The following is a 14,047-nucleotide window of genomic DNA, read 5'->3' on the forward strand; positions in this document are numbered from 1 at the left end:
TGGAGTTTCTGAATAAGAATCCTGATTTCTGGCTTCTGCTGGTCGGGAAATAGGCAGTTTGCTGTCTCTGCCCAGTAGCTGCAGCACAGGGCAGTTGAGCCCAGAACGGCCAAACCTCTGTTGCCACAGAACCCAGGTCCCAGGTCCCCAGCCTCCCTTGCTCCTTGCCGCCCACATCACTCACCAGCCTCACTGGCCTTGGAACTCATCAGTCCCGGCTTGAGAGACACAAAGGGGATTTCCTTTCCAAGTACGGCTGGACAAGGGGGACCTCTGAGAAGAGGGGCTGCAAGCAGGGGTTGCACCAAGGCCATGGGTACTTCTAGGTCGGCCGCACCCTCCATGGTTAGCTGGTCATGCAGCAGGAAGGCAAAAGGTCAGCTCCCTGGGAAGCACCGGATCTCTGGGCAGTCACTGGGGACTCGCCAATGCACTGTATTAGTTTTCTGTTGCTGCTTTAACAAACTTGGCAGCTTGAAACAACAGATTTATTCTCTTATAGCTCTGAAGGTCAGAACTCTGACATGGGTCCCACTGGGCTAAAATCAAGGTTTTGTTTTGTTTTGTTTTGTCTGAGATGGAGTCTCGCTCTGTCGCCCAGGCTGCAGTGCGGTGGCACAATCTCGGCTCACTGCAAGCTCTGCCTCCCGGGTTCACGCCATTCTCCTGCCTCAGCCTGCTGAGTAGCTGGGACTACAGGTGCCCGCCACCACGCCCGGCTAATTTTTTTGTATTTTTAGTAGAGACGGGGTTTCACCGTGTTAGCCAGGATGGTCTCGATCTCCTGACCTCGTGATCCACCCACCTCGGCCTCCCAAAGTGCTGGGATTACAGGCGTGAGCCACCGCGCCCAGCCAAAATCAAGGTTTTAACAGGACTGGTTCCTCTTGAAGGCTCTAGGAGAGAATAATCCGTTTTGTTGCCTTTTCCAGCTTCTAGAGTCAGCCCACGTTCCCCCTTTTTTTTTTCTTGGTCCATTCCTCCGTCTTCAAAGCCAGCCATGGTTGGTCACGTCTTCCTTAGGCTGCCAGCTCTCTGACACCAGTCGATCCTTTGGCCTCCTTAAGGACCCTCATCATATCTTGTCCCCTACCTGCACACTTAGTCACACCGCAGAGTCCCTTTTGCCAATTGAGATGTTCACAGCTTCTGGGGATTGGAACGGGGAATCCTTGGGGGCCTTGATTCAGCACTCTTCTCCTTCCTACTCTGAAAACAAGGGGCATTTTCACAGGGGATGGTTTCAGGAAATGGGTGCCCTCTCGGAAGGAGCCCTCGCTAGCTGCTGGTATGTGCAGCATGTGCACAAGTTGCAGGTGGATGTTGAGGGTAGCTGCGACTGTGGTTACCCCAGGAGGGGCTCCCTGGGACGGGGCAGGAACCCTGCTGCGGCCTGAAGCTGGGAGAGGGAGGCTCTCCTCAGAGGCCCATCTTCCCCATCCCCTTTTCTGAGGACCTTCTAACCCGTTGCTCCCATGGGCAGGGCTCCGGAAGCAGGGCCAGTTTGGAGATGGAGCTGGGGGTGGGTGATCTGTGAGCAAGCAGGAGGCGAGAGCTGTGCTGGGGACAGAGAGGAAGAAGACAGAGCAGTACCCAGGGGCTCCAGCTAGGCCCCAGCCCAGAAGGGAGAGTCAGGGTATAGAAGGCTGTGAAAGGGCCAGATCATGCAAGAAAAGCTGCAGGGGGTGAGGGCAGTTTTTAAATAAACTTTTTCACATTTAGAAGCAATTTATGCTCACTTAGAAAAATTTGAAATACACAAGATGGCAAAGAAGATCATGAAAATGTTCCCTAATTCAACTGTCTCATGGCAATGCTTACTCCAGAAGTTTACATATAGAAGTGGTTGAATGTACAGTTTCTTGTAAGGCAACTTACGTTGTTTCACTTTGGGAGACCACGAGTTCAAGACCAATCTGGGCAACATAGTGAGACCTTGTCTCCAAAAAAAAAAAAAAAAAAATTAAAAATAATAGTAGGCTGGGTGTGGTGGCTCATGCCTATATTCCCAGCACTTTGGGAGACCAAGGCAGGTGGACCACTTGGAGTTCGACACCAGCCTGGCCAACATGGTGAAACCTCAACTGTACTAAAAAAAATACAAAAATTAGCCAGGTATGGTGACATGCACCTGTAGTCCCAGTTACTTGGGAGGCTGAGGAACAAGAATCACTTGAACCCGGGAGGCAGAGCTGCAGTGGGCCAAGACGGCGCCACTGCACTGCAGCCTGGGTGACAAAGCGAGACCCTGTCTCAAAAATAATACTACTACTAATTAGCCAGGCATAGTGGCACATACCTGTAGTCCCAGGGAGACTGAGGTGGGAGAATCACTTGAGCCCAGGAAGTTAAGGCTGCAGTGAGCTCTGATAACACCATTGCACTTCAGCCTGGGCAACAGGATGAGACCCTGTCTGGAAAAAAAAAATACGGAAATGGGAGACGGAAGGGTAGGTCAGAGAGAGGGATGATGGATGAAATAACTGCAAATATTCACAATAGGAGAGGGATGACCCCACCATATGGAATGCTTCACAAATTTGTGTTTACCCTTGCACAGGGGCCATTCTAATCATTCCAATTTTAGTGTATGTGCTATAGAAGTGAGCGAGCAGTTAACTTTTTTTTTTTCATGCCTGGATGAATCTCCTATTTTCTGGCTGGCACCATCATTTCTACCAAGACCAAAGAATTTCTTGTTCCCTCCTCACCCTGCAGTACCCAGTGCTATGATTAATTCTCTTGAGTAAACACTTGGATACTACTGTGGCTATTTCTGTAGGATAAATTTCTCAAAATGGGATTGGTGAGTTACAGGGAACATGAGATTTATTTTTGCCTTAAAACAGCAAAAACTTATTGTACAATTCTGGAGACCGGAAGTTAGACACCATCTCACCAAGCTAATACTAAAGTGTTGGCAATAGCTGGGCACAGTGGTTCACTCCTGTAATCCCAGCACTTTGAGAGGCTGAGGCAGGAGGATCACTTGAGGCCAAGACTTTGAGACCAGCCTGGGCAACAGAGTGAGACCCCATCTCTACAAAAAAAAAAAAAAAACACAATTAAAAAAAATTTTTTTAGCTGGGTGTGGTGGTGCACACCTGTAGTCCCAGCTACTTGGGAGGCTGAGGCAGGAGGATCACTTGAGTCCAGGAGGTTGAGGCTACGGTGAGCCAAGATCTCACGACTGCACTCCAGCCTGGGCAACAGGGCGAGACTCCATCTCAAAAAAAAAAAAAAAAAAGTGTTGGCAGGGCTGCATTCCTTCTGTAAACACTAGGGGGAAAATTGTTCTGTAGCTCATGGCCCCTTCCCCCATGTGGTGGCTCACACCTGTAAGCCCAGCACTTTGGGAGGCAAAGGCTGGCGGACTGCTTGAGCCCAAGAGTTCAAGACCAGCCTGGGCAACATAGCAAGACCATGTCTCTACTTTTTTTCGATAAAAATTTTTTAAAAAAATTTAAAAAACCAATCAGCCAATTTTCCCCAAGTTAATCTATAAAGTAAATGAAATGCAAATAAAATATACCACATTTCAGCCGGGTGCAGTGGTTCACTCCTGTAATTCCAGCACTTTGGGAGGCCAAGGCAGGGAGATTGCTTGAGCCCAGGAATTCAAGACCAGCTTGGGCAACATGGTGAAACTCCATCTCTAGTAAAAATACAAAAATTAGCCAGGTGTGGTGGTGCATGCCTGTTGTCCCAACTACTCGGGAGGCTGAGGCAGGAGGATCACCTGAGCCTTGGGAGGCAGAGGCTGCAGTGAGCCATGATCGTGCCAGCCGGAGCAACAGAGTGAGACCCTGTCTCAGAAAAATAAAAAGAAGCACATTTTATATGATCCAACAAAAAGATTCTAAAATGCATGTGGAAAAGTCCAAGAATTGCTAAGACAATTTGGAAAAAAACGACAAGTAGGGAAGAATTGTCATATTGTAAATAAAAACACTGTTAAGTTATATAATATTAAAATAGTGTGGTGGCTGGGCACGGTGGCTCATGTGTATAATCCCAGCACTTTGGGAGGCCGAGGCGGGTGGATCACCTGAGGTTGGAGTTCAAGACTAGCCTGGCCAACATGGTGAAAGCCCGTCTCTACTAAAAATACAAAAAAAAAAAAATTAGCCGGGTATAGTGGCACACGCCTGTAATCCCAGCTACTCGGGAGGCTGAGACAAGAGAATCACTTGAACCCGGGAGGCAGAGATTGCAGTGAGCTGAGATCGTGCCACTGCACTCCAGCCTGGGTGACAGAGTGAGACTCCATCTCAAAAAAAAAAAAAATATTGTGGTATTGGCACAGGAGTGGACAACTAGGTCAATCTAGGAACAGACCTTTTGGAACCTGATATACATGAAATGACTCAACCAATCAGTGAAGACAGGGTGGATGTTCACTGAATATTGGAGAAAACTGAACTCCCCCATACAAAAGAAAACAGATTTCCACTTTACACACACTCAAAATTAAATTCCAGATTAAATACTAGGATATTTTTAATGATTTATTAAATTTTTTTTTGGTAGAGACAGGGTCTCAATATGTTGCTCAGTCTAATGTCAAACTCCTAGCCTCAAGCAATCCTCCCTTCTCTACTTCTCAAATTGCTGGGATTACAGGCTGAGCCACCACACCCAGCCTGATATTTATTTTTAAATATCAGGAAAATGTAAAACTTTGTTTTGTTTTTGTTTGTTTTGAGACAGAGTCTCGCTCTGTCACCCGGGGTGAAGTGTAGTGTGAACATGGCTCACTGCAGCCTTGACCTCCTGGGCACAAGCAGTCCTCTCACCTCAGCCTCCTGAGTAGCTGGGACCACAGGCACAAGCCACCACACTCAGCTAACTTTCTTTTTTTTTTTTTTGAGACGGAGTCTTACTCTGTCGCCCAGGCTGGAATGCAGTGGTGCGATCTCGGCTCACTGCAACCTCCGCCTCATGGGTTCAAGTGATTCTCCTGCGTCAGCCTCCCGATAGCTGAGACTACAGGCACGTGCCACCATGCCTGGCTACTTTTTGTATTTTTAGTAGATGGGGTTTCACCATGTTAGCCAGGATGGTCTCAATCTCCTGACCTCGTGATCCACCTCGGCCTCCCAAAGTGCTGGGATTGCAGGCATGACCCACCATTCCTGGCCCACACTCAGCTAACTTTCAGTTTTTGTTTGTTTGTTTGTTTTTTGAGACGAAGTCTCGCTCTTATTCCCCAAGCTGGAGTGCAATGGGGTAATCTCGGCTCACTGCAACCTCCGCCTCCTGGGTTCAAGCGATTCTCCTGCCTCAGCCTCCCGAGTAGCTGGGATTACAGGCCCCTGCCACCGCACCCGGCTAATTTTTGTATTTTTAGTAGAGACAGGGTTTCACCATGTTGGCCAGGCTGGTCTCAAACTCCTGACCTCAGGTGATCCACCCACCTCGGCCTCCCCAAAGTGCTGGGATTACAGGCGTGAGCCACCGCACCCAGCTTTTCTTTTTTTTTTTTTTTTGGGCGGGGGGAGAGATGAGGTCTCACCATGTTGCCCAGGCTGAAAGTAAAAATTTTATGACCTCAAGAGTTGAAAATTATTTCTTCTTTTTATTTTTTTGAGATGGAGTCTCACTCTGTCGCCCGGGCTAGAGTGCAGTGGTGCGATCTTGGCTCAATGCAAGCTCCGCCTCCTGGGTTCACGCCATTCTCCTGCCTCAGCCTCCCGAGTAGCTGGGACTACAGGTGCCCGCCACCACGACTGGCTAATTTTTGCATTTTAGTAGAGACGGGGTTTCACCGTGTTAGCCAGGATGGTCTCGATCTCCTGACCTTGTGATCCGTCCACCTCGGCCTCCCAAAGTGCTGGGATTACAGGCGTGAGCCACTGCGCCCGGCCGAAAATGATTTCTTAAATAATAACACAAAAAGTATACAGACCCCTAAAACCCTACCAGTAACAAGTATTGGTTAGGCAGCACAGAACAGGACCTGTGAATTTGATGAGTTATCGCTCCTGTGATTTGATGATGTCATATGGCATAGTTGCCCTTGTTTTGTTTTGCTTTGTTTTGTTGAGACAGGGTCTCATTTGTCGCCCAGGCTGCAGTGGTGAAGCCATAGGTCACTGCAACCCGGAACTCCTAGTCTCGAGCAATCCGTCCATCTCTGCCTCACGACTAAAGAAACAACTGGCAAGTTTAATAAATCGAACTTAAATCTCTGAAAAGACACTGTAAACATAAATAAAAGATAAGCAAAATATTGGAGGAAAACATAAACCAAAAAAACCCTCGACAAACCCAGAAGGTATTTTTAAACTCCAAATGAGTCCAGGCGCGGTGGCTCACGCCTGTAATCCCAGCACTTTGGGAGGTCGAGGCAGGGGGATCACTTGAGGTCAGGAGTTCAAGACCAGCCTGGCCAACATGGTAAAACCCCGTCTCTACTAAAAATATAAAAATTAGCCAGCCGTGATGGTGGGCGCCTGTAATCCCAGCTACTCAGGTGGCTGAGACAGGGGAATCTCTTCAACCCAGGAGGTGGAGGTTGCAGTGAGCCGAGATCACGCCACTGTACTCCAGCCTGGGCAACAGAGCAAGACTCCATCTCAAAAAACAAATTAACTACAAATAAATATGAATAGGACTAAAATATGATAGAAACATGGAGAAAGGCCATAAGGCAGGAATACACATCAGAAGAAACTAGGCTGATAGACCAGAAAGAAAATATGCTTAGCATTACATGCCTAGCAGTAATCAGAGAAACCCCAGCACTGTGAGGGCAGGGCTTCACCTGCCTTGCTCGTGGCCACACACCCTGTTCATAGCACCAGCACGATGAGGGCAGGTCTTCACCTGCCTTGCTCGTGGCCACACACCCTGTTCATAGCACCAGCACGATGAGGACAGGGCTTCACCTGCCTTGCTCATGGCCATACCCAGTTCATAGCACCAGCACTATGAGGGCAGGGCTTCACCTGCCTTGCTCATGGCCACACACCCTGTTCATGGCACTGTGAGGGCAGGACTTCATCTGCCTTGCCCGTGGCCACACACTCTGTTCATGGCACTGTGAGGGCAGGGCTTCACCTGTGTTGCCCATGATTACACACCCTGTTCAAAGCACCATGAGGGCAGGGCTTCACCTGCCTTGCTCGTGGCCACACACCCTGTTCATGGCACTGTGAGGGCAGGGCTTCACCTGCCTTGCCCGTGGCCACACACCCTGTTCATGGCACTGTGAGGGCAGGGCTTCACCTGCCTTGCCCGTGGCCACACACCCTGTTCATGGCACTGTGAGGGCAGGACTTCACCTGTGTTGCCCATGATTACACACCCTGTTCATAGCACCATGAGGGCAGGGCTTCACCTGCCTTGCTCGTGGCCACACACCCTGTTCATAGCACTGTGAGGGCAGGACTTCACCTGCCTTGCCCGTGGCCACACACCCTGTTCACAGCACTGTGAGGGCAGGACTTCACCTGCCTTGCCTGTGACCACACACCCTGTTCATAGCACCAGCACGATGAGGACAGGGCTTCACCTGCCTTGCTCATGGCCACACACCCTGTTCATAGCACTGGTTGGTATTCGTAGCATTGTCAACAAACAAGATACACATCAATATAATGTGATGGATTTCTCAGCCTTCAAAATAGCAAGTTAAAAACCCTGCCAATTAAAAAAAAAGGCATAAACGTGACTATGATAAAAAAAAAAAAAAAAAGGCTGGGTGCGGTGGCTCACACCTGTAATCCCAGCACTTTGGGGAGGCCGAGGTGGGCGGATCACCTGAGGTCAGGAGTTTGAGACCATCCTGGCTAACATGGTGAAACCCCGTCTCTACTAAAAATACAAAAAATTAGCCGAGCTTGGTAGCAGGCACCTGTAGTCCCAGCTACTTGGGAGGCTGAGGCAGGAGAATGGCGTGAACCCGGGAGGTGGAGCTTGCAGTGAGCCAAGATCGCGCCACTGCACTCCAGCCTGGGCTACAGAGCAAGACTCCGTCAAAAAAAAAACAAAAAACAAAAAACAAAACAAAGTGCCAATAGCAGGTATTGGTGAGGAAGTGAATACCAGGACCTATGCATATGATGAGCTACTGAAACTGCCTTTGCAAAATTATGACTAAGACAGTGAAAAAGATCTGACTCAATCAATTCCATCTTGCTTCTAACCTCTAAGCTGTCCTAGTTCATTCTTGGGCATAGGCTGAAGTAACTTTGAGAGAAACTTATAGTTCATAACCTTATGGTTTATAGTTTAAAACAAAGAGGATAACAGCCCTTTCCCAAAGCAGACCTCCTTCTTGCCTGGGGACCAGATGGCCTTTGTAGGACTAACATTAGGCCCAAGATTAGAAACTATGGTTTAGGAGTCACGCAGCTGGAGGCTAGAAGATTCTGACCCTCCCTGAACTGCTCCTAAGATCAGTACTTGGGATATTTTGCAGACCCTGAACTTGATGGATCAGCCGGCACCACCCAGATCCATAAAATGGCTCATCTGATCTTGTGGCCCCCAGGAACTGACTCCGCGCAAGACGACAGCTTCGACTCTGTATGATTTCATCCCTGACCAATCAGCACTCCTGGCTCACTGGCTTCCCCCAACCCACCAAGTTGTCCTTAAAAACTCTGCTCCCTGAATGCTCAGGGAGACTGATCTGAGTGATAACAAAACCCTTGTCTCCCGCACAGCTGGCTCTGCGTGAATTACCCTTTCTCTACTGAAATTCCCCCGTCTTGAGAAATCAGCTGTGTCCAGGCAGCAGGAAAGGTGAACCCACTGGGCAGTTACACTACCAATCCTGTGATATGATTGTGTCACATGGCATGGTTGCCCTTTTTTCTTTTTGACAGTCTTGCTGTCACTCAAACTGGAGTGTGGTGGCGTGATCTCGGCTGACTGCAACCTCCGCCTCCTAGGTTCAAGCAATTCTTGTGCCTCAGCCTCCCAAGAAGCTGGAGTACAGGCCCACGCCACCACGCCTGGCTAATTTTTTTATTTTTAGCAGAGGTGGGGTTTCACCATGTTGGCCAGGCTGGTCTTGAACTCCTGGCCTTGGCCTCTCAAAGTGCTGGGATTACAGGCATGAGCCACCGCACCAGCCGTAGTTTTGTTTTCTTGAGACAATCTCACTCTGTCACCCAGGCTGGAGCAAAGTGGTAGAGTCATAGCTCCCTGCAACCTAGAACTCCTGGGCTCAAGTGACCCTCCCACTTCAGCCTCCCCAGTAGCTAGGACTACAGGCACGTGCCACCAGGCCTCGCCTTTTTTTTTTTTTTTTTGAGACAGAGTCTTGCTGTGCTGTCCAGGATGGTCTCGAATTTCTGGCCTCAAGTCATCCTCCTGCCTCAGCCTTCCAAAGCTCTCAGATTATAGGCATGAGCCACCATACCTGGCCCCATAGTTGACCTTAAAATAGACTATATGATTATCTGGGGGTGTGGGGGGGCTGATCTAGCCACATGATCCCTTTTAAAGCATGGAGCTCTTGGCGGGCACAGTGGCTCACACCTGTAATTCCAGCACTTTGAAAGGCCGAGGCGGTCGGATCACCCAAGATCTGTAATTTGAGATCAGCCTGGCCAACAGGGCAAAAACCCATTTCCGCTAAAAATACAAAAATTAGCCGGGCATGGTGGCACGTGCCTGTAATCCCAGCTACTTGGGAGGCTGAGGCAGGAGAATTGCTTGAACCCGGGAGGCGGAAGTTGCAGTGAGCCGAGATCATGCCACTGCACCCTAGCCTGGGTGACAGAGCAAGACTCCATCTTGGAAAAAAAAAATACAAAAATTAGGCCAAGCGCGGTGGCTCACGCCTGTAATCCCAGCACTTTGGGAGGTCGAGGCAGGTGGATCACGAGGTCAGGAGATCGAGACCATCCTGGCCAACATGGTGAAACCCCATCTCTACTAAAAATAAAAAAATTAGCCAGGCGTGGTGGTGGACGCCTGCAATCCCAGCTACTCAGGAGGCTGAGGCAGGAGAATCGCTTGAACCTGGGAGGTGGAGGTTGCAGTGAGCTGAGATCATGCCACTGCACTCCATCCTGGGCAACAGAGCAAGACTCTGTCTCAAAAAAAGAGAAATGCCTAGAACTAAATATGAAAACACTAAGTGGAGAAACCAAAACCCTACTGAGGGTCATAAAACAGACCAGACTGAAGGCAGAGACACTCATCCAAAGCAGAAGCCACTAATCATTCAAGCCTGATTCCATTTGCCCCTTCTTGCTTGTCCCCCTGAATGCTACTAAGGGGGATCCCGACAGGAAGACCTGGGCAGGTTCGGAACCTGAAACATCTGTGAATGAAGTGTGAAGACAGAGCATGTGAGGAGAAACTCCGTTGGGTCTCCCAGTGGCCAACTACTTCCACACCTTTTTCCCACTTCCTCCGCCCAGCCCAGGAAACCAAGGGACCACAGACAGGCCACGGTGGGGAGACACAGAAGGCAGGAGGCATACAGGGCCTCCACTGTGCTTAACCTCATGTGTGGTGGCCCCTACATCAGTGCAATGTTGAATCAAGCAACCCTCTCTATATCAGACTCCAAACCCAGGACCAGGACGCACAGTCTGTGTGAGTTTCCTCTGGCTGCTGTAACAAATTACCACAAACATAGTGGCTTAAAACAACATATATTTATCTTGCAGTTCTAGAGGTCAGAAGTCCAAAGTGGGTCTCACGGGGCTAAAATAAAGATGACAGCAAGGCTAAATGCCTTCTGGAGGCTCTAGGGAAGAATCTGTTTCCTCGACTTTCCCAGCTTCTAGAGGCTGTCTGCAACCATTGGCTCATGGTCTTCTACTTGATCTTAGCCTAAAGGCCAAGAAGCATGCTTGCTCTACTATCCTCAAAGCCAGCAACAGGCCAGGTGCGGAGGCTCACACCTGTAATCTCAGCACTTTGGGAGGCCAAGGCAGGAGAATTGCTTGAAGCCATGAGTTCAAGACCAGCCTGGGCAACATGGTGAGACCCTGACTCTACAAGAATATTAAAATATTAGCCAGGTATTATGACACATGCCTGCAGCCCCAGCTACTCAGGAGGCTGAGGTGGGAGGATCACTTGAGCCCAGGAGGTCAAGCTTCAGTGAGCTATGATCACACCACTGTACTTTAGCCTGGGTGAGACCTTGTCTCAAAAAAAAAAAAAAAGCCAGCAATGCCAGGCCAAGTCCTTTCTCGTGCTGTCATCTCTCTGGTTCTTCCTCCTCTGCCTCCCTCTTCCACTTATGAGGCCCGTTGTGATTATGCTGGATCCATCGAGGCAGCATCCCCATCTAAGGGTCAGCTGATTAGCAGCCTTGATTCTTCTTTGCCATGTAATCTAAAATATTCACAGGTTCCAGGGATTAGAACATGGACATATCTGGGGTCGTTATTCTGTTAAGCACACAACTCAACTGGCTTTCTGCCCAGCTGTGGGAGAAAGGACATTGAGGGATCCGGGGCATGGGATTTGGACCAGCAAATGCCCAGTTCCCAGCATCTCAGTGCATTGGAAGCAATCCCATTATTTGACTAGAGAGCAGACCCCCAGCAATGGCACTCAATGCAAATGAAATCCCAGCGTTTGGCCAAGCTGGAGGTTCTTTTCACTTATGGTGAGAGTTAAGAGGTCTTTACATATGTAATTAACTTAAGCATCTCAAAATGAGTTCATCCTGGCCCATCACACCTGTGTGGGCCCTAAATCCGAAAACAAATCCATAACTAGAGCAAGGGAGGGAACTTAGACAGAAGAGGAGGCAGCAGCGATTGGAGCACTGTGCTTTGAAATGGCAGAAGGGACCAAAGAATGGAGACTCTCTACGCTGAAAAAGGAGGAAACAGATTCTCCCATAGAGCCCCCAGGACAAACCAGCCCTGCCAACATTGTGATTTTAACCCAGTGAGACCCACATTTGACTTCTGACCTCCGGAACTGTGAGACAATAAATGTGTATTGTTTTCAGCCAGCATCCTCTTGCACCACCGGGAACATGAGGTGACTCATACACACTGCTTCACCAACACAAAGGAGAAAGGAGAATGGAGGGATGGAAGGCCTCACTTGACAGGATGATTGTGGCATAAAAAGCTGCAGAAACCGGGGCTGGGCGCGGTGGCTCACGCCTGTAATCCCAGCACTTTGGGAGGCTGAGGCTGGCGGATCACGAGGTCAGGGGATGGAGACCATCCTGGCTAACACGGTGAAACCCCATCTCTACTAAAAATACAAAAAATTAGCCGGGCGTGGTGGCAGGCGCCTGTAGTTCCAGCTACTCGGGAGGCTGAGGCAGGAGAATGGCGTGAACCCGGGAGGCGGAGCTTGCAGTGAGCCGAGATCGCGCCACTGCACTGCAGCCTGGGTGACAGAGCAAGACTCTGTCTCCAAAAAAAAAGAAAAAAAAAAAAGCTGCAGAAACCATGTGGGGAGGGATGACTGGCAGGGAGTGAGGATGCAGCAGGCAAGGGGACCCTGAACTAGAACTCGGGATATGGGGTAGTTTTGGTAGTAGGGGACAGGATGGGTACAAGGCAAAGACAGCAGAATAAGTGAGGTGGCCCAAGGGCAGCACCAGAGGAGATGGGATAGGCAGAGCATGGAGCCCTGGAACTCAGCCCAGGAGCAGGAGCCACTGAGGAGACAGAAGGCCAGAGTGTCACAGACCGTTTTCATAGCTAGCCTCGAGGTGGGGCCTCACAAATGAGGGATTCCAGCTTTACACCCTTGCCTGGGCCGGCAATCCCAAACCTCTGTCTCTACCATGTCACCACTGCAGGCAGCCAAATGACACCAGAGCCATGCCACTAGAGCACTGCTCACATGCCAGGCCTGCTGTGAACACTAGTTTCTCCCCTCCCTGACTCCTCACCACTCTCCCACAACAGGATCACAACCAACCCCTTGACAGATGCGGAGATAAAGCCCAGGAAAGACCAGGTCTCACGCACAAGGACAGGGGCCAAACACACCTAGAGCGCTGAGCCCACTCCCTCCTCCTCAAGCCATCTGCTTCACTTTGACATACTTCTCTTTCAATGAATTCATATTTTTTTTTTGAGACGGAGTCTCGCTCTGTCGCCCAGGCTGGAGTGCAGTGGCGCGATCTCAGCTCACTGCAAGCTCCGCCTCCCGGGTTCACGTCATTCTCCTGCCTCAGCCTCCCGAATAGCTGGGACTACAGGCGCCCACCACCAGGCCCGGCTAATTTTTTGTATTTTTAGTAGAGACGGGGTTTCACCGTGTTAGCCAGGATGGTCTCGATCTCCTGACCTCATGATCTGCCCGCCTCGGCCTCCCAAAGTGCTGGGATTACAGGCTTGAGCCACCGTACCCGGCCTATTTTTATTTTTTTTGAGACAGAGTCTTGCTGTGTCGCCCAGGCTGGAGTGCAGTGGCATGATCTTGGCTCAGCGCGACTTCCACCTCCCAGGTTCAAGCAATTCTCCTGCCTCAGACTCCCAAGTAGCTGGGATTACAAGCACAGGCCACCACGCCCGGCTAATTTTTGTATTTTTAGTAGAGATGGGGTTTTGCCCTGTTGGCCGGGCTGGTCTCAAACTCCTGGCCTCAAGGGATCTGTCTGCCTCACCTTACCAAAGTGTTGGGATTACAGGCGTGAGCCACCACTCCCGGCCCCATACATTTATTTTAAAGTAAATTTCCACATCATGCAATAATAAAATAAACAGTATTTCAAGTCACCTTAAAATAGATAATGTCTACATTAATAGATGTTCATCCACACAGCCCCGTTTATCACCTGGAACCACACTTGAGAAGTCCTGCCTACCAGTGTCCATCACCAGCTCCATTCCTCTGTAGTTGGTGCCATCTGCAAGAATCGAGCCCCTTCCTGGGGTTTGCACAGGCTGCAGCCTCCTCCTACTACAGCAGATGCCAAAGGGCACTGGGCATGGTGTGGGGGTCAGTTCACTTTCACACAGGGCTTGTGTTTTCCGTGGTCTCGGCAACACCAACAGCGTCTGAACATGACTGCACAGACATTGGTGCCCGCCGCTGCTTGTGAGCTCCAAGACCATTTCTCCTTCTGTGGGTGCCCCACTTATCTCACTTT

This window comes from Pan paniscus, chromosome 20 (genome assembly GCF_029289425.2).
Source record: "Pan paniscus chromosome 20, NHGRI_mPanPan1-v2.0_pri, whole genome shotgun sequence".
NCBI classification, from domain to species: Eukaryota; Metazoa; Chordata; class Mammalia; order Primates; family Hominidae; genus Pan; species Pan paniscus.